Here is a 21266-nt window from a genome sequence, read left to right on the forward strand (position 1 = left end):
GAAGAATTCCTTGACAGTTCAAGGAAAGACAGGGAGGGCAGCCAACAGACAGGTACAAGCTCCTTTCAGCAGGAGCAAGGATTACAACTTGGTTTGGAGGTGTCTTCCTCCTCCCAGCAGAGCAAGAAGCCCAAGAGCACTAAGGCTTCTTTCAAACAAATAAAGGCTTAGAATGATCTGCTGAGGGCAGAGGTCTACAAACAATTTATAGATGCAACACCAGCCCAGCAAGAAAGGCTAATGTCTGTATATGACATTAAAGAGGAAAAGATTATCCTCAGTCACTTTAAGCCTACAATACCGCAGCCTAAGTCAGGTGCAGATTTTGTGAAGACAAGGGTGGAGGTCATGGCCAAAGACATCCATCCCATGGACCAAATTGAACTCCACAAGAAAGCTGGAGAGATGGTTTATGCAACCTTGGTGGAGAGGGAAACCATGGCCCATGAGCTAAAGGAGTCCCTGAAAAATACCAACACACAGTTGGATTTTGAGAGAATGTCCTCCCTGGCCAAAGACAATAGAATAAAGTCACTTGAGGACATCATTATTGATCTAGGACATGATCCTAGTGATCCAAAGGGTGTAAAGGCCCTTCTGAAGAAGAAAGAAGATGACCTAAATGCATTAAAGAAGAGGTTAAAGCTGCTGCCCACAGAACACCCTCAAACAGCAGAGCTACAAAAGGAAAAACAGGTTGATGACCAACTGGACCTCATAATGCAGCTAAACCAGAGGGTCCTGGATTTGGAGAAAGAGCTGGAAGGAGCATTACAAGATAAACAGGGAGAGTCCACATCCCAAGCTCCTCCAACTACTTCAACAACAGCAACAACTACAGGGCCAGCAGTGGCCCCCACAACAGAAGCAGCAGGAACAACAACAGCTCCAGATGCCAGCACAAGTGTAGAAGAATTGACTAAGGCCATCAAGGAAATGGAGCTCCAGGAAAATGAGATAAAGAAGGCCAAGGAAAAATTGGCAGAACTGGATGCCAAGTATGACAAATCAAAAGTAACTGTAGCAGAGCAGCGCAGAGAAATAAAGGCCCTAAAAGACAAGATAAAGGCCTTAGAGAAGGAGCTGAATCTAGAGACTGCCATGGTTGACATAAAAAGGATTCTATGGGCCAAAATTGGCCAATCCATCAATCAACAATGGAGGTCAATCAAAACAATACATGAGCAAATGGACTTAATGGGCCAAGCACAAGCAGAAATCCATAAGGCCAAAAAATTACTGGGAGACAGACCTGAATAGGCCAACAGAGTGATAGACTTCCTGAACAGGCAAGAAAAGGAGGAACTGGCAGCCATAGGCATTGCCAACAGAACAGAGGCTGTCCTCACTGCCAAGAAGGTACTAACTCTCAGGAATTATGTACAAACAGTGGAGAGGAAGTGCTATGAGATACAGGGTGATGTGGAGGAATATAAACTCAAGATGGCAGTGCTGCAAGCAAAGGGCCTGCCCAGCCTCCTAAGCGGTGCAGGAAGATTGATCTCCCGAGATCAATTTTCCAACAGAATGGCAACCTATATTGAAAATCAGATTACTGCATCTGGCAGTACATCTGAGCAAACAGTACCTCCCACGGGACAGAGCTTATATGATAAACTTGAAGGCCTGTTCTTCATTGAAAATGAGGTGAATCATCTTTTTGAAACTCCTCCTAACTTTTATAGATATACAGAGGCCGATGAGACTTTGATAAAAATTCGGAGACATCAAATGCCTAAGGAGGATTGGTGGCAAGCAATGCTTCAGATTTTGCCACGGTAGCCTCAGTTGTTCGGCCACTGCCAGCTCCAGGTCACTACAAAACAAACAGCATGACAAAGCCAGCATTAAAGGCAGCTGAAAGGTGACTCAGCACATGGACAATGACAGCTAGCCTAAGGGATAAGACAATACGCAAATTTTGACAGCGTATCCTCAGCCGACTCCAACAGCCGCCAAACCAACTGCTTCTGACTATTTTTTGACAGCTAAGGCACTAAAGAGTTATTTCAGCATTAACTCTCTCAGCTACAATGCTCCAGGAGTTGGCATAACATAAATGAGCCATTAACTCATTCTCTGATATTTTTCTTATGTAAATTTTGTATATATACCCCCCTTGGCAACGCATTAGGGGTTGGTGATTTTGACTCTAAGGCAAATCTATTGTATACTTTCAGTTTATCTAATACAAAGGGCTGGACCAGCTCAGTGATTTCCTGAAATATTTGATGTCTGGATGATGCTATGTGTGCTGATGCAGAATTCCTGTGCTGCCTGATGAAATAACAAGTTTTCCTCAATCTCTGTTCTTGTCTTCTTATGTTTATTAAATCATACTCATGTTACACTAAACTAGCAGTAGAGAAAAAGAATAGTGCAGGATTTGTTTTATTACACCTTGCGCTCAATTTTTACTGCTGTAAATGTTTGTCTTCAGAATTAACCATGGACATGAATTCTTAATTTCTCATGTTTCTATTAATTCTATAAGTATGAATGTTATCTAGAAATTCTTCATTGCTTCCAGAATAATATTCTCACTGTCTTTCTTTAGCAGTTTATTGTAAGATTCTTAATTGCCTTGCATAAACTGGATACACCACCTTCAATCACCATTTCAAAAAATTGTTTCTCAGACACTAATCTGGCTCTGCAACATCACTTCATTATCACACAGCACATCAAGCAAACTAAAGGACCACTGACTCCATGCCCAATGGACTAAGACATGCTAGTAAGTACCTATATATATTGACTGGAATCATCACCAAACACATTCCAGAAACAAAACCTTGAACATCATAGCTAGCCTAAGATACTATCAGAACAGAGACAAATCATAAAGAGAGAGCCCTCTCTGATTACAGTTTGGCTAGAAACTGTAACCCAAAGCTTGGTTAGTGGTTACCCCGGCCGTATTCCCTTGGGAGTCATAGGGAACAACCTGGGCGTTAACACATACAAATAAAACAAGAGGAACCTCTGCTAGTAGGGTTGGTCCCTAACCCAAGAGATTTAGCCCTCTAAGTCAACTCAGTGTTGGATCAAGGGAATGCTTCTCATTTTTATTAAAATGTCAGAAAATACACAAGAGTGCTTGGTTACAATGCTTCAACTCGAAAATGTTTCTTAGCTATCTTGAACAAAAAATCTGAATCCTAATGAGGCTCTAGGTCTCTTGATTTATACAACTAAATTTACCAACAACTTCCTTAAATTTACGGAGGCTTAGCTCCTAATCTCGGGATCAACAGGTCTTCAACTGTGACTAGCTTGGCTGCCAATGAACCTCATGACTTGGCTGCTTTCAACTCTGAGCTGATGAGATTTGATTGAGGAATCTTCGAGTGAGTGAAGAGTTAAGGAGGGAGATCCTATCTCATAGAATCTATCTTGGTTGTCTTTATTCGAGTTCTTTCACTTTAATTAGCTAAAAATTGCTCCAAAACCTGAAATCAATGCACATTATACCAATAGACATGACATTTCATCTTTACTCTCCTCATTAAGAAAAATATAATTAAAACATGTAAAGAATTATGAGAAAAATTGATTTTAGTAAGCTGGAGGTGCATTAAGGTCCATTTAATTTACTCATTCATGCACATCATCATCACCCCCTACTAAAAATGTTGTTGATTCTCTAAGCAACTCAATCTATGTCCATGTATTTCATTTCTTTGGTGGCCTTCCTGACATTCCAGGCTTCTGCTCTAGTCTCCTCCTCTTGTGGATAAAACCCTGCATTCCTCTCTATCTCCTCCCACTACTTTCTTTCTTCTTCTTCCTTTGTCCCCTCTAACATACCTAAAAGCAATGGTGGGATGAGTTTCAATCCAATATAGTTGACCTTGAGTCTCTGTAATGTTTTCTTATACATTGGGACTCTTTGCAGTGCATCCCTCATTCTATCAGGAGAATTATATTCTTTAATCTTTAGGTTGTAGGGTATGGTGTTCCATCTCCTTTGGCAGGCTTGTTGGCTGTCATCTCCTAGCAATATCAGCATGTCTTAAAAATGATTGATTTCACATATTTGTACAACAAGGTATCATGGTGTAATCTTGGGATCATTTGCAATGAGGTTGTGAGTACTGATGACAACCATTGAGTTAGGTTGTTCTGCTCTGATGGAAAGGGGTTCTGCTTCTTCTCTTTCCAATTCCCTTTGCATTTTTGTAGCTCTGGCTTCCTCATGACTCATCCAAGATGCCAAGACCATTAGTTGTAAGTGCCCTAGCTTTGGATTGGGGTCCTGCCCATTTAAATATGTCAAAGCTAAATTATGTAGGTAGAATTCAAATATCTTTGCTCTATCCTCTAAGGTGCTTTGGTCATAGAGGTCAATGAATTGCATGTAGTCTTGGAAAGGCATAGTTCCTCTTTGTTATAGGGTTTTTATCTGAAATTATAGCCATCATTCTTTGAGGTATAAGGCATGGGATTTTGTTGGCATACTAAATTGAATTGCCCCAATGGATAAACTTTCCATAGTTTCCAATTGGCCTGCCTTTTCCTGTAGCTGCTTTCTTAGCCATGTGTTCTCAACCTCTAATTGAGATTTCATCATTTTTCCCTATATTTTATGTTACTTAATTCTCTGCCCATTTCTTGTAGCTTCTCTTCCATGTGGCCTACATTCTCCACCCCTTTTGATTTAGCAATTTACATCCACTGATGTGTCCTTTCTCTCTCTTTTTCAAGTTCAAAGAATAGAGGAATGGATAATTTTTGTGGTATCACCCCACCTCCTTCAATGAATATGTAGTAGGAGATGAAGTTTGGTTGTGGGCTAGGCTCCTTGAGCTCCTGGGACTCTTCCTCTATTGTTTCTTGAGAATTTTCGGCCTCTTTTCCTTCCCTTTTCCCTTATAGCCTTCCCTGATCTTTTTTCTATGTTTCATCCAACTTTGATAGGGTTTCCTATAGGAATTTTTCTTCTTCTTGTAATTTTGTTTTTTTTTCCTGTAGGAGACCTTTCCCTTTTATTGAAGGGGTCAAAGGTTGTTTAATTTGTTTTTTTGATGCTGACTCAGTGACAGATCTCCTAACATAGGTGATTGGTGACTTACGAGAAGCTTGTTTTGATGTTTATTCTTCTCTCTTCTTCTCTACAGGGACTACTTTCTCTTGTTATTTTGGTGAGTCCTCTATGATAATTGGAATCTTAGTAGGGGTTTGAGGTCTCCCTTGTTTAATTTGGGTGCTCTTCCTTGTTTTGAAGTAAAGGGGAGTTTGCCTCTATCTTTTTCCCTTTGATTTGACAGGTGTACTTAGGGCAGTTAGAGTAGTTGTTGCCTCCTTCTTTGTAGGCTTTGAAGACACCCTTGGTGATTCTTCTTCTTCCCTGCTCTATTTTTCAGAATTTTTTCATCCTTCTGTACTTCATACTCTTTTTCATCTTCTTCTTCATCCTCTTTTTCTTCTTCTTTTTCATCCTCTGTTTCTTCTTATTTTCCCTCCCTTGTTTCTTCTTCCTTTTCCTCCTATGTTTCTTCTTCTCCCTCATTAGAGGTAGGGCTTCTGCCATACTCAATGGCTCAAATTGCACCTTCTTCTTGCATGTTTGCAAATGTTGACCATGCAATAGAGATTCTTAAATTGTTTAGAGCATCTTCTAGGATGAGTTTGATAAATCCATGATATGCTAGTTGTTGATGTTTCCCTTCTTGTACCTTTATGCTCATGTCTATTATTGATTGTAACAAAAAATAAGGTACGCTAAGCCTATTATGAGGAGGTGTCTCCCCTCCAAATATTAGCTCATGGAGGAGTCTAAAGTGGTACCCATACACTACAATGTATCTACCTTCACAGGAAATATACTTGATGATGTGGTAACTTACTTCATTCCAAGGATATGGAATGATTTCCCTTCTAACTCCATTTTTGTCTTCAATTGGTTCTTCTCCTTCCAAGAAAGAAACCTTCTTCACAAGAGTGTTGTTAGTCTTGTCCTCTTTTCTCCACTGCAACCCTAGGGGGAGTGTAGTTATCTTGCTAATACTCTCAGGGGTAATTTCTACTGAAAAACCTTTCACTGCAAAAGTGGCACTAGCTCTAGTGAGAGGTATGAGTGATATTGCAAATTCTCTAGCCACATCATCATCGTATCCCCTTAATAACTCAAATAACCCCATCCATTGATGCCTTGTAAAGATGTCTACCACCGAGGATGCTGGTGTATGCTAGTTTTGTTGGTGGGCTCTCTTTTGTTGAAACCTCCTATCATATTTTCCTGGTAGTTTTTGTCTGAATGAGGTTTGTAGGTGATGAGGTTTCAAATTTTATTCCTCATTGTCCTTCATAGAAATCTATCTACCTTTATGTGCACTACAAATGAGAAACACAAAAAGGTATGGAACTTACCTCCCTTTTCTATGCTCTGGTGATGATAATTCATGAATTGATAGCCCTCAGTCTCCACTTACAACTCTATGTGATAATCCTCCTTGTATCTTGTAGCTTTCTTGTAGTTTCGTGTAGGTGCTCTTGTTTGTTGTAGGTGCTGACTGTTTCCTGTAGGTGCTCACTATAGGGATGATGACAGTAACTTTTTCCTTTGGTGACTCCTTGAAGTTGCCTCTGGCTTTAGATTTTCAAAATAACCAATACTTCGCATGGGAGTCAGTGATTATTTCTATTTGTGGATGATTTCGTTGGGTGATGTGCTAGCTGGCCAAGTACGAATACCTCCTTTTGGACTGTTGGTCCCACTACCAGTTTATCATATCACCTTTCCTTGTAATCATATCCTACCTTCATTCTCTGTAACTTAACCACTTTTTTTATTCATTCCCCTTTTTTTGATGTGACCTTGCCACGTGTGAAATTGACTAACCCTTTTTCTTCTCATTATCTGACCAAGGGTGGCAAAGTTAACTGGCCAACTTTGCTTATAAAATCAACTTCCTGCATATTCCTACAGTTTAATCATATTCGTACCTATGAAGGAGTATTGGTGAGATGACATACCTATTGGTCATTTTCCTTGTTGATGCATGCTGGAGAGTGGTGGTAATTTGTTGTTTTTTGACCTAGCTGCATATTCTCCACTGTGTTTTTTTCTTCTTCTTTTGTTGATGATTTTCTCCTCTCATGATGTACAGGTGTTGGCTTTTGTTTCTGTTGGGCTTCTTGTTCCTGCTGAGCTCTGGAGGAGCTTCTTCATTCCTATAGTCCTTATGCTAAAGGTGGGTTGGAGTTGTTGTGGCCTTTTTTGTGGAATAGGCTGCTATAGGATTTCCTACAGGATGTCCTCTAGCTGCCTTTTTCTTGAATTTCCACATCTTTTCTCTGCTCTAAAGTTGAATGAGTATTGGAATGAGTGGAAGATGTGGTTATGGAGTGGAAAGGGAGGTAGGCTACTATTGGCATGCCCCTTTTTGATGTTCTTTTTCTTCTCCCTTTTTTTTTAATTTTTTTTTCTAACTTGATTTTTTTTTGATGGACACAGGGGTGACATGGTCATGAAGGGTGTTGGCTGAGGTGTGGTGAGCTCAATGGATCTTTCCATATTCCAAAACAGGCTAGTGTCACCATTTTGCCACTGTCCTGCCCTTCTTGTACTTTTTCTAGACCTCCTATAATACCTACAAGAAACTCATGTAGTATTACAGGGAATCCTATAGAAAACATAGAATTCCTTGGAATTGGAATCTAGAGTTGAGTATGGATGGAAGAGCATGGGGATTATGGAGGAGATGAAATGGATGAAGGAAAACATATTTTTTTGTAGGGCTTGTTGTCCTCTGTATCCTATGCTCATCATCTTACTGCAAACCTGCAAAACAGAATTGTTCTTTTTTATCTTTTTTTTCTCTTTTTTTTTTAAAGACAACTAAGCTTCCTCAAAGGAAGTTTTCATCCTTGTTTCCTACCTTGGGTTCCTCAAAATATATTTTCACCTAGAAATCTTATATCTATATATATATATATATATATATATATATATATATATATATATATATATATATATATATATATATATATATATATAGATATATATATATATATATATATATATATATATATAGATATATCTATATATATATATATATATATATATATATATATATATATATATATATATATATATATATATATATATATATATATATATTGAATACTCTTGGGCTTCCTCAACAGGTTTTCAACGCAAAAGTTGGACTCAGGTGCTTGATGGAGGTTTTTACCTGGGTCTCTTTTTTTTTTCTCTTTTTTTTTTCTAAGAACTTGGTGAGGTGGAAGTAGAGACTTATTCAATCACCATCACTTCCTTGCTAATGATACTGATTAATTCCTACTTTGATAAGGGCTTTTTGTAGACTTTTAACTTGTACCCATTGATAAGAAAAGGGACATCTTCTTCATCGATGCTTCTTATTTGAACAACGCCATTATAATGGCACTTTTCTATCACATAGGGTCCCAACCATCTAGTCATTAACTTGCCTTTGAAATCTTTGTATCGAGAGTCATACAACAAGGCCCAGTCGCCTTCTTGAAGCAGTTTGTCCTTGATATTTCTGTCATGCTAGATTTTCCTTTGTACTTGAGACACTTATGTGTGCAGGAGGGCCTACATCCTAAATTCATCTAGCCCCCTCAGAGAGAGAAATATTTCTTGTTGTGCCCTTGTGACATCTAGATCGAGTTGTGCTGCCATCCTTAAGGTATTGTATTCAAATTCAATGGACAACATGGATTTCTTACCATAGGCCAACTTATAAGGAATGGAGCCAGTGATGGTCTTCCAAGTAGTATTGTAGGCCCAGGTGGCCTCCACCAGTCTATTTGCCCAATCCTTTCTGTTGTTGCTAATCACTTTGGTCAGAATGCTTTCCAATGCTCAGTTGGTGACTTCCACTTGCCCATTAGCCTGTGGGTGGTAAGGAGTGGATTTTCTATGCTTGATCTTATGCTAGCTTAACAAATTTTCAATCATGTGGGATGTAAATTGACTGCCTTGATCAGTGACCAACTCTTTAGGTCACCCAAACTTATAAAACACATTCCCCCTCAAGAAGTCAACCACTTTTTCTTCTGTTACTACCTTGATAGCTTTGGCTTCAGCCCACTTTGTTAAGTAGTCGGTGCACACAAAGATGTACTTCTTCTGTCTGGATGGAAGGTTAATGGGCCCGATGAAATCCATGCCCTACTTTTCAAATGGCTCGAAAGTCACGTGAGATTGTAGAGGCATTTCATCCCTGGGGGTAGGCTTCCCCATTCTTTGGCACCAATCACACTCGTTGGTATACCTTTTTACATCTTGATGAAGAGTGGGCTAGTAATAACCAACTTGTAGTACCTTGAATGTTGTTCATTTGGCTACATAGTGACCTCCACATGGCCCATCATGACAGGCCAGAAGGATGTCAAAAAGTCTCCTCCTCCCTGACACATCTTCTAAGAATTTGATCTGGACCCAACATGAAGAGATTGCTCCCAATCTAAGTGAATGGGGCACTTTTTCTTATGATTCTGCTCTTTTCCTTAGAGGAAAAATTTGGAGGGAACTATGCAGATACCAAGTAGTTTTGTATGTTAGCAAACCATGGAGAGAGAACTAAAATGGTGAATAAATTTTCATCTCATAGTTGATCATCAACCATTCCTTCCTCACCTGCAGGGAAAGTCGATCTGGATAAAAAATCTGCAACTACATTCTCTTTGCCAAGTTTATCAATAATAGTTAGATCAAATTGTTGTAATAAAAGTAACAATCTAATAATTCGAGCATTTACATTAGGTTTTTTCATCAAATATTTAAGTGCACCATGGTCAATATGTACAAATTTCTGGTAACCAGTAATGTAATGCCTAAATTTATTTAATGAATGGACAACAAATAGGAGCTCTTTTTTAGTTATTGTGTAGTTTAACTCGGATTTCGGCATATTCTTGTTGGTGAAGTAAATGGAAAAAGGTAGCTTGTCATCTATCTAGCATAGAGGTGCTCCTATAGCTTTGTGAGAGGCATCGGCATGAATGTGAAAAGGAAGAGCCCAATTTGGGCCTTGGAGAATAGGTGCAGTAGTCAATTTTTCCTTTAGGGTTTCTAGGGCTTCTTGGAAGCTTTTTGAACATAAAAATTCAGAGTCTTTGGAAAATAATCCAAATAAGGGAGAGGCTACCTTGCTGAAATATTTTATAAATATCCTATAGTATCTGGCTAACCCTAAGAAACTTCTGGCATCCCTTTTTTCTCTAGAGTAGGGACACTTTTTATGATGGCTATCTTATTTGGGTCTACTTGTGGTCCTTCTTAGGATATTGAGTGACCTACAACAATCCCTGTAGTCATTAAGAATTCATATTGTAGGACTAAGGGATAAGTTCATTTCAATGCAATTGTTTAACACCTTTCCTAGGTTAGAGAGATCCTCTTAGAAATCACAACAATAGGGGGTGAAATCATCCATATAAATTTCTACTGCATCATGGACTAGCTCTGCAAAGATGCTCAAGACTATTCTCTAGAAAGTGGTAGGGGCATTACATAAACAAAAAGGAAGGACTCTATAAGCAAAACTACCCTAAGGACAGGTGAAGGTGGTTTTATCCTCGTCCTCTGGGCTGATCTATATTTGATTGACCCGCTGAATCCATCCAAGAAACAGAAGAACTTCTTTCATGCTGGACCATCTAATACTTAGTCAATGAAAGATAGAGGGAAATGGCCCTTCTTTGTGGCTTTGTTTAGCTCTCGGTAATCCACACAAATCCTCCACTTTCCATTTTTCTTTGGAACCAACACTAGAGGAGACACCCACTCACTCTCTGAGATAGGGTAAATGAATCCTGCATACAACAACTTCTACATTTCCTCTTTGATGATATCCTTGAGGGTTGGATTCATTCTCCTTTGGGGTTTGCAGACTGGCTTGCAACATTCCTTGATGTAAATGTGGTAAGTACACACCGAAGGGTGCACTCCCTTCATTTCTTTGTAATTCGAAGCAAAGGAATCCAAATGTTCTCTTAGCGTGTTACATAACTCCTCTTCTTGGTGTACAGAGAGAGAGAGGTTGATTTTAAATGCTCTTTTAGGGCCGAATTCTATTGTCTTGACAGGAGTAGGGTTTGAGTCAATTGAGCATAGATCAATTTGATGGTTGTCCTTGGCTTCCTTCACTACTTCCTCCAGAGACATGGTGTTGGGAGTTTAATTTTGGAGGATGTGTTCAATCAAGTCATTTTCATCAGGTTGTCCTACTCCTATGGTAGTTTCTATGGTATAGATTTGAAAGGAGTATACTTCATCTTCTTCCTCCTCTTCTAGCCATAAAGGTAAGTCATGCTCTAGGGATGGTTGAGCAGGAGGGTACATAACCAATTGTTTAGATAGATGCCCATTTTTTATGGTCATATTTCCAACCCTGCAACTTATGTAGGTATCGACATTGGCTAACCAAGTTCTCCCATGGATGAGAGGGTAACCATTGAATTTGGTCTTAGGCTGGAGAACTAAGAAGTCAGTAGGGTATTCCTAGGAATCAATGAAGACCATCACATCCTCAAAAATTCCCTCAGGAGCTGTTGTGGATCGTTCTGCAAGATGCAAGACTATTGTGGTCTTCCTTAATGATCCCTGGAGATTCAGCTTGAGCATAGTGTCCTTAGTCATCACATTTATGGCAGCCCTAATATCAATCGGGGTATGGGGAACAATGTTGCCATCGATGTGTACATCTACTACAGGACTCCCAAGATCTAGATACTTTGGGAAAACTACTCTCCCGAGCATTAAATCGAACAACTGCCCAATGACATTAATGTTAGGGGTGTCTTTCTTTCGCCTTCTTGGATGCTTGAAACACTTATCTTTGATCATGTTGTTGTATATGGGGACATCTATGATAGCTTGGAGAAGCAGGATTTTGACACAGAATTTTTTCAACTCACCCAAAAGTTCCGACTCTTCTGGGATGTGCTTGACTGGATGGGTTAAGCTTTCAAGAAAGGGGGGTGGATTCACGCTAGGTACACTTTCCTCTCTTTACTCCTCACTCTCCCTATGTGGAGATGGACGTTGGTTATATGGGAGCACTCTCTCAGACCTAAGGTTAATTTCATGAATTTCCACAACATAGGTAGGGTAAGATGTTTCTCCACTAAAGACCTGTTGTGCTTGTCTGTAGTTCAAGTTTGGGTTTGGTTGGGTAGGCATCTGAGGTTGTGTAGGTGGAGTAGGGTGTAGGAGTTGTTGTTGAGATGGAGGTGAAGGCAATAGAGCTGGAGCTTGATTATATGAGGGCCTCCACCCCTGGGGTGGTGCATTCCACTGAGGTTGTGGAGGAGTATATGGCTGAAATGGTTGGTTGGCTGATTGGGAATGGTATTGAGGTGAAAAAGACCAGGGACAAGGTGTAGACCAGGAAGGATGAGCAGGGGGACAATAAGAGGGAATGTATTTGTTTTGATTAGGGTTGTAATATGAATAGGACGACCCTTTCATGCCCATTTGGTATGGTCGACGTCCATGAGGCCTCCTTTGATTTATGTAGGAGAGTTGTTCAATCACCCCTTCGGTTCCCTAATACACATCTTTTAATCTAGAAAGAGAAGGGCACTTGTCTGTGGAGTGGTTTTCCTCACAGACCGAACATATTTCTATAAGATTCAATGGACATTCATTCCTAGGATGCCTCCTTGTGCATCTAGGGTAGAAGATGGCTAATTCTCTCTCTACTTCCTCCTGCTTTCTTTTGATCTACATAGTGTCCATTTGTAGAGCAAGAGTTTGCAACATTTCACTCTTAAAGTCTTCCAACATGTTCCCAATTTCACTTTTTATGGATGTATTGGAAGAGGATGAACTTGCCACCACTTCACTAGCCCTACCCTTCTTTCTAGCTTCCCTATAATGATTCTTGAAAACTTTCTTGATATCATCATAGGGTAACTAGTAGATGTCCCCTCCTGGCAACATGTTTAGGGTTGCTAGGAGATCCTCCCTGATCCCCCTGAGAAGGACTAACTTAAGTGATTCAGGATCAAGGGTGCACTTGGCCCTTTTGTATCTGAGTTGGAATATTTCATCCTAATCCTCTAAGGACTCATCATGTCCCAAGGTCATTCTAAAAATTTCCCCTTTGGTATATTTGGACTTGCAGTAGTTCGTATACTTATTGTTGAAATCTTGTTACATCTGAGCCCAAGTGGTGATACTATCCCTAGGGAAACCCATGAACCAGTGCAGGGTTACATCCTTGAGAGTGGATGGGAATAATTTCAAATTCTAATCATCAGAGGTGTAATCAAAAGTTCTTCATATGATAGCAAATTCAAACAAAAAAGTATCCAGATCTTCTGAGGTCATGCCATGGAAGTAAGGAAGAGCAGAGGGGCTTATGTTTTTCATCTTTGCGTCCCCATCAGTTTCTCTGATGGGAAAATCACCCTCAACTCTTTCCTTGTCTCTCCTTTCATTTCTATTTTCAGCCATTGTCTTAGTTGGTGGAATGAATTCTTCTTCTTCCTCTATAGGCTCTGCAAAAATATGTGGTTGCTTGCCTAAGGGGTCCTCTAGCTCACAGCCACCGAAGAAGAGAGAAGGTTGGCTGTTTGAAGTGGTGGGCGTATTTGGTAGGAATTTTCCTAATTTATCCCTATTCCTATGAGGCATGAAAGGAGCGATTTGTTTTTTTTTAGATTTTTAAAATGCTTGCAGAATTGAAAGAAAATAGAACTAAATTGCAACTATTTGCTTAATGGAACTAATTGCAGAATGAAATAGATAAGAAAAGGAAGAAATAAAGCAGAAATCACATCCTCTCAGACCCCTCCCTGGAAACGGCACCAAAAAGTGACGAGCACTAGTATTGCAACAAGGATGTTGCAACTCCTGGGGCTACCAACTTTACTTCATCAACTGGGGGTTCATACAAACTTGGAGGTGACAGTGTTGTATACACAAATATATGTAATTGGTATACTCTTTGTCACTACTGAGATGGGGTGAAAAACCACTAGGGTTTCTCAAACTATCCTTCTATTGACTAGAATAAGTCTGATTACCAACTAGAGAGGGGAAATTTACCCTCATTGGGACAAAAGAAATGTTGCCTATTACAAGAATGAAAGGCTGAAAAATGCTAGCAAAATAACATGACATCCTCTATCTACTTGCTATCATATCTTTCTTGTAAAAGAACCCTACATCAACACATGTGAGGCTTTAATTAATCTAAGCATGAAATCTGATCTACAGGGTATTAACTATTGTGTGCATGAATAAATACAAATAACCCTTTTTCTTTTATCCTTTTGCTTGAAAAATGTAAATGACAATATTTCTTTGTTCTTTGGCAGGGGAGACATGTGTGGAGGAAGAGGAGTACAATAGTTATGATGGCTTAGAGGTAAAGGAGGGGCCTAATCATGGCTTTAGGGATGATTTTTCTCAATTGGGCTCAAAATGGGCTGCTACAGGTTTTCCTACAGGATGTACTAGTTCTCCTACAGGATCCCCTATTTTACTACAAGAACAGGCTGAAATCTTAGGGAGTGGTCTAGAAGGTGGGATGGATCTTGGAAATGGTGAATAAAGAGGGAATAAGGCATGGAAGTGGTAGGCACTTACTCAAAACTCAAGCAAAATCTTTGTGATGGTTGGATTTGCTTAATGGAAATGGCAAGTTTTCCTTACAAAGCAAGAATTTGAATTGAGACCTTAGCGACTTTTTGCAATCATGGGTGGATATGGCTTGGATGAGGCTAATGGGATGAGGGATCCCTGCAATGTAGAACCTCCTATAACAACACACATCATTGTCAACATTTATACATAAATTCATCTAAAAACAAGAAGGGTTTACTCAAATAGAAGAAAAAAGAGTCGTCACCATTTATTTGCTAAGTTCATGCATGGAAGTGCTTGAAACCAATATAAAAGCAAAATGAAATTAGTGCAAAGCCTACGAGATAAGAAATTCCAATTGCAACTTATCCTATGAAACTAAAATATAATGACCTAATTAGCAGTAAACCATAGATTATGCAAAAAGCAAGAATTCTATATTTTTTGGGCTGTATGGGAAGTGTTCCTCGGGCCATGATCCCTGAAAGAGAGAAATTAGGTGAAAACCACTTATTTTCAGCCTTTTTGGAATATCTTATTGTCACTACGATGCTACTGTTAGAACTATCCTCAAATGGATGGAAACTAAATAACCCTACCAATTTTTGCAAATTAAAAACACCAAAATCAGTTCAACAACTAACTATGAGCATAACCTAAGCATACAAATACAACAAGAGGAAACTCTTCTGCTAGGGTTGGGCCTTAACCCAAGAGCGTCAGCCCTCTGAGTCAACTCAGTGCTGGATCAAGGGAATGCTTCTCATTTTCATTAAAATATCATAAAATACACAAGAGTGCTTGGTTTTAATGCTTCAAATTGAAAATGCTTCTTAGCTATCATGAAAAAAAAATATGAATCCTAATGAGGCTCTAGGCCTCTTGAATTATACAACTGAAGTTACCAATAACTTCCTTAAATTTAGGGATGCTTAGCTCCCAATATTGAGATCAACTGGTCTTCAACTGTCACTGGCTTGGATGCCAATGAACCTCATGACTCGGCTCCTTGCAACTCTGAGTTGACGATATTTGATTGAGGAATGTTCAAGTGAGTGAGGAGTTAATGAGGGAGATCCTATCTCCTAGAATCCCTCTTTCTTGTATTTATTCGAGTTCCTGCACTTTAATTAGCCAAAACTTTCTCCAAAACCTGCAATCAATGCACATTAGTCCACTGGACATGACATCTCATCTTTATTCTCCTCATTAAGAAAAATATAATTAAAACATGTAAATAATTACGAGAAAAGTTAATTTTACTAAGATGGACGTGCATTAAGGTCCATATAATTTACCCATTGATGAGCCTCATCACCAACTTAAGCCAAAATCCACTGAAAATGAGGAAGGTCCTATGGGACACTCTCACTCATGTCTATGATAGTGGGGAAGGTCCTATGGGATAATCTCACCCCAAGTCATCTCATAGGGGAGCATATGTCTTCCACCCTATGTCGAGGAATAGGTGAGATGTAATGTCTCTTCCATCTCGTTGCCTACTGATCTACCCAACAATGACCCTCAAGAGTCATGTGGAAGAACACCTGAATCATAATCTAACTTGGGTGAGATACCCAACTTACCAAAGGTAAGGATCACACACCCCCAAGCCTCCTCAACCCGTTGGCCAGATGGGGAGTGACAATTGCAACTAGCTCAACTTGTGGGTATGCTACTAACTAGGGTATACTCTGCTAGACTAATATAGAGGAGCATAAGTCTTCCACCCTATGGGTGACTGTTATTGTGTTTTCTTCTCGAAGGTGTACAGAAAGAAATCACTTTAGACTATGGATGACAAACAATCCTAACAATATAAATGACTGCTAAACATTGTAGATCTGTAGAAAACAATAGAAACAAAACCTGCCAAAGCCCTGATCTATGTCACAATCATAGTTAAACAAAAAAAGATAATAGTAAAACAAGCACAAATAACTCCAATAATCCAATGGAATCCATATATATAAAGAATATATTAAACAAAACCTATGAAGGGAACAAATAATTTTACCAGTCCCCCTCTATGGGATGGGTTCTTGGCTATCCTCAAATGTCTTCAGCTTTTGTAGAGTATCTCTTCTCTATAATGTGTAAACCCCAACAAATAAAATGTTTGAGCTCAATGAGAACTCAAATGGAAAAGAAAATGGTGAGTGACAATGATAATAATCAGAGCTGCAACAATAAGTGCAACAATGAAAATAATCAAAACTGAAGAATGAATGGAAAACCCTTCTATTTATAACAAAATATTAGGTTATCCTCAAATAATGAGCAATAATAAAATATTATTAACCCCATTCTAGAATTAACCATTTGTAATATTTTATTATATTTTGTTGGGAGGGAAAAAGTATTTAAACGTTTATTTAGAAATAATAAATAAATAAATGATTTATGTATCATCTCAAGAAACATGGTTAAGGAATAATAAAAAAATAATGATTTACTTGATTATTCCTAAGGGATTTAGTCAAACTTGACAAGGAATAATAATTAATTAGTGATTAATTAATTATTCTTAGAGAAATATAAGATAATTAATGATTTATCTATTTATTTCTCATCACTCGATCAAATGTGACAAGGAATATTAATTAAACAATGGTTTAATTAATTATTCCTAGAAAATAATTAAATAAATAGTGATTTATTTATTTGTTCTTCATTGGTTTAATTATAAATTGCTTAACAAATGTGGTTTATTAAGTAATATCTCACAGTGAAAGTAATTTTACTATGGTAAAAGTGACCCTATATGGCATACTTCGATCCATCTAGTAAATTATGTCTAGATGATCAATTTTTTGTGATAACAATGACATATAAGGGAGATACCTTATTGTATAGAGATCCCTCTACCCAGGAGCCCTCAATGCTCCATTCCCTAGTTAGGGAGCTCAACCAAGGGAGAGGAGTTATGCTAAGTGTTCTCAACTAGTTCAGACCCTTTCCGAGGAGGGTCCATCCATAAATCGATGCTACTATCTGTAGATAAGAAACACATCAATGTGCTCATATCCAGTACTGTCTCAAAGAATTTGTTATGCAATCGACTCTGAAAATAGAAGAAAATATAGATCAACAACTCAAAAAATATCCTCTTCGAGGGTTGAACCTCCTTTACATCACATAAATGAACAATTCTTGGATGATACAAATGAAAATACCTACTTGGTATATATAGGAGCCGAAGGGGTCATAATATAATCAGAGCCTACATAACAATAATAATGTAAGGTAACAACAATAACAGTAGTGTGCTTCTTTGGGGCACAACAATAACAATATGTGGGCTACATTGGCAGAATAATAGCAGTAGGGGGCTACAGTAATAATAAGAATATAGGGGCTACAATAGTATTACAGGGACCTAACATGCCCCTCTCCTTCAAAAAAGTGTTTTCCTTAATGCTTGAGTAGTTCTGGAAACTTCTGTATAAAATTATCATCCTCCCATATGGAATCTTCATTGAGTAAGTTCTTCTACTTAATGAGATACTCTAAAATTGATCGATTCTATAGATGTTGGGTTCTTATTTCCATGACTGCTTCAAGCTCTAATATGATTTTTCCTTCTTCGTCAAGTTCCAGAAATACTAGTTGAACTTGGAGCTTGTCATCGATAACCATCTTTAAGCATGAAACATGGGAAACTAGGTGTGCTCGGGAAGATGCAGGCAACTCCAATTTGTATTCCATAGTACCAATTTTTTACAACACCTTGTAAGGACCATAGTACTTGGTTTATAATTTATTATCCTTCTTATCTTGCTTGAGGTACACTTGTATGTATGGTTGTAGCCGTAAAAATACCACTCGCCTACATTAAATATTATTTCATTATGATGCTAATCTACCTGTTTTTTCATTCGATTTTGCGCCAGAGTGAGATATCCTTTAAGAGTTTGAGAACCTGTTGTTGATGCTTGATGTGATCTTCCACTGCTTGAACCCTAAATGTTTCTCTTAAAGATGACATGATGGATGGTGGATGATATTCATAAAGTTCCTTAAATGTCATCATTTTTGTTGTAGTATGGAAGGAATTGTTATACTTCCATTCAGCCAGAGGTAACTACTTGACCCATTGTGTTTGTTTATCAGATACAAATCAACAAAGATATCCTTCCAAAAAATTGTTCACTGTCTCTATTTTCCCGTCAAATTGAGGATGATAAGATGAGCTATGAGCTAATTGAGTACTAAGACAAGAAAATAATTTCGTCCAAAAATTTCTAGTGAAAGTGGGATCTCTGTCACTTACAATAATCTTTAGGTTTCCATGTATCTTTTGAATTGTTTTCATAAATGCAGTAACAACTGTGCTAGCTTTAAAATGATGAGATAATGCACAAAAGTGTGCATACTTGGTAAGTCTATCAATTACCACTATGATGGCACTCTTTCCTTTATACTTGACTAAACCTGTGATACAATCCATTGATACCTCCTCCCAACGCTGACTTCGAATTGATAAAGGTTGTAACAAACCCATGATCTTAATTGTCTCAACTTTATTTTGTTGGCAAACCAGACATTCTGCCACAAAATGTTTTAAAATCGGATTTAAGGCCATCTCAAAAAAATTCCTTCTTGACCCCGTGGGAAGTTTTTAAAAATCTTGAGTGCACTCTTAAGGGGGAGGTGTGCAATTCCAAAAGAATCTTTTGTTTGAACCGGGAATTGTTACAAAGATGTGAGATACCTTTGTACCATAATGAATCAATTTTCTAGATAAATGTATCTTATGTACTAGGATCTTGTTGCAACTTTTGAATAAGTGTCCACACCTCTTCGTCATTCTTCCATTCTTTAGTTATCTAATCAAGTTGGATAATAGAAATGGCACAGAGAAATGCTTCCAAATCCCAATCCTTTCTTGAGAGTGCATCTACAAAAACATTTTTCTTTCTTTTTTGGTAGATGATTTCAAATTCATAACCCAAGATTTTTGTGACCAATTTTTGTTTCTCTTTTAAAGATAATCGTTGTTCCAAAAAATATTTAAGACTATCGTGATCTATTTGTACCTTAAAATGTCTTCCCATTAGGTAAGGTCACCATTTCTTTCATGCATGTAGTATTGTCAACATTTCCTTCTCATAAATAAGTTTGTGTAAATACTTTCCCTTGATTAGACGAATTTCAAAAGAAATGGGTCTTACTTCTTGCATTAAAACAACACCAATTCCATTTCTTGAGGCATCACATTCCATAATGAAGGTTTTTGTGAAGTCTGGCGTAGCTAAGACTGATGCTTGGCACATTTCCTCTTTAATATGTTCAAAGCCATTAGTTGCTTCTAGAGTCCAAGAAAAAACATATTTCTTCAGTAATGTTGTTAGAGGTGCTTCCCATAATTCTTAACAAACTCGTGATAATACCCTGTAAACTCAAGAAATGCTCAAATTTTCATTAGGGTTGTGGGGATTTTCCATTCCTTAATGGATTCAATTTTGTTAGGGTATACCTTAACACACTCATCAGATACAATATGACCCAAATATTCCATCTCCTGTACTCCAAAGAAACATTTGGAGGTTTTTGCATATAATTGTTTCTCCTCCAATAGTTTGAGCACCCTGTCAACATGTTGAACACGATCCTTCCAACACTTGTTCTAGATTAGTATATCATCAAAAAATACTAACACAAATTTTCTAAGGAAGGTTTTGAAAATGGATTCATCAAGCCTTGAAATGTGGAAGGTGCATTAGTAAGGCTAAAAGGCATTACCAAAAATTCATTAATGACATGAATGAGGAATTTATATTAAATAGTGAGCTTATTGAGCTCCCTATAATTTATACACATATGCCATGATCCATCCTTCTTGTGCACCAACACTACTGGATATGAGAAGAAACTTTGACTTGGTTGAATTAATATACTATCCTCTAGCATTTCTACAACCATACGTTAAATTTCACTCTTTTGGGAATAGGGATATCTATAAGGCCTGATGTTTCAGGAACACTTCTTGGAATCAAGTGAATATCATAATCATAATCATGAATTGGTGGGAGGCCTTTGGGAGTCTCAAACACCTTGGAATGATTGTCCAAGACTTTTTGGAGATCTCTAGAAATAGATGATTTCGATGTTTGAATGTCTAGTGAGCATAATTGTGCAATTCCACCCTGTTTTTCTTTACTCAAAACATTTTTCATGTCATTAGATTTGATTATCTTCCTTGTTTTTACTACGATACCCCTTAATTCAATTTCCTTTCCTTCCCAAAAAAGATTCAAGAAAATTTCATGAAAATTAAAAGCGTCGCCAAAGATTGTAACCATTGGACTCCTAGTACAATATCAACACCACCCGTTAGAATGTAAAGCATTGGACTATTCAATACAAATTATTGCATGGTTAGCTTGATATTATGGCACTTTCTAGAGAAATTTATAATTCCTCCATTTCCAACCATCACTTGAAACTCTAGTGCTAGATATAGAAAACAATTGAATTCATTGGCTATCTTACAATGAATAAAATAACCTCAATCAATCAACATTATTACCTTTTTTTCCTGATATATCCTTATACCTTAAGAGTTTGAGGAGTGATAATTCTTGTTAATGCATTACAAGATAAATTTTCGGATTCATTTCTTCTTTTTCTAGGGTTGGTTCCTAGAGTATGTCCTCTTCTTTTGATACTTCTT

Source organism: Pinus tabuliformis, chromosome 1_2 (genome assembly GCF_031772625.1).
Source record: "Pinus tabuliformis cultivar Carrire ecotype Pingquan chromosome 1_2, CPIR1, whole genome shotgun sequence".
In the NCBI taxonomy this organism is placed as follows: Eukaryota; Viridiplantae; Streptophyta; class Pinopsida; order Pinales; family Pinaceae; genus Pinus; species Pinus tabuliformis.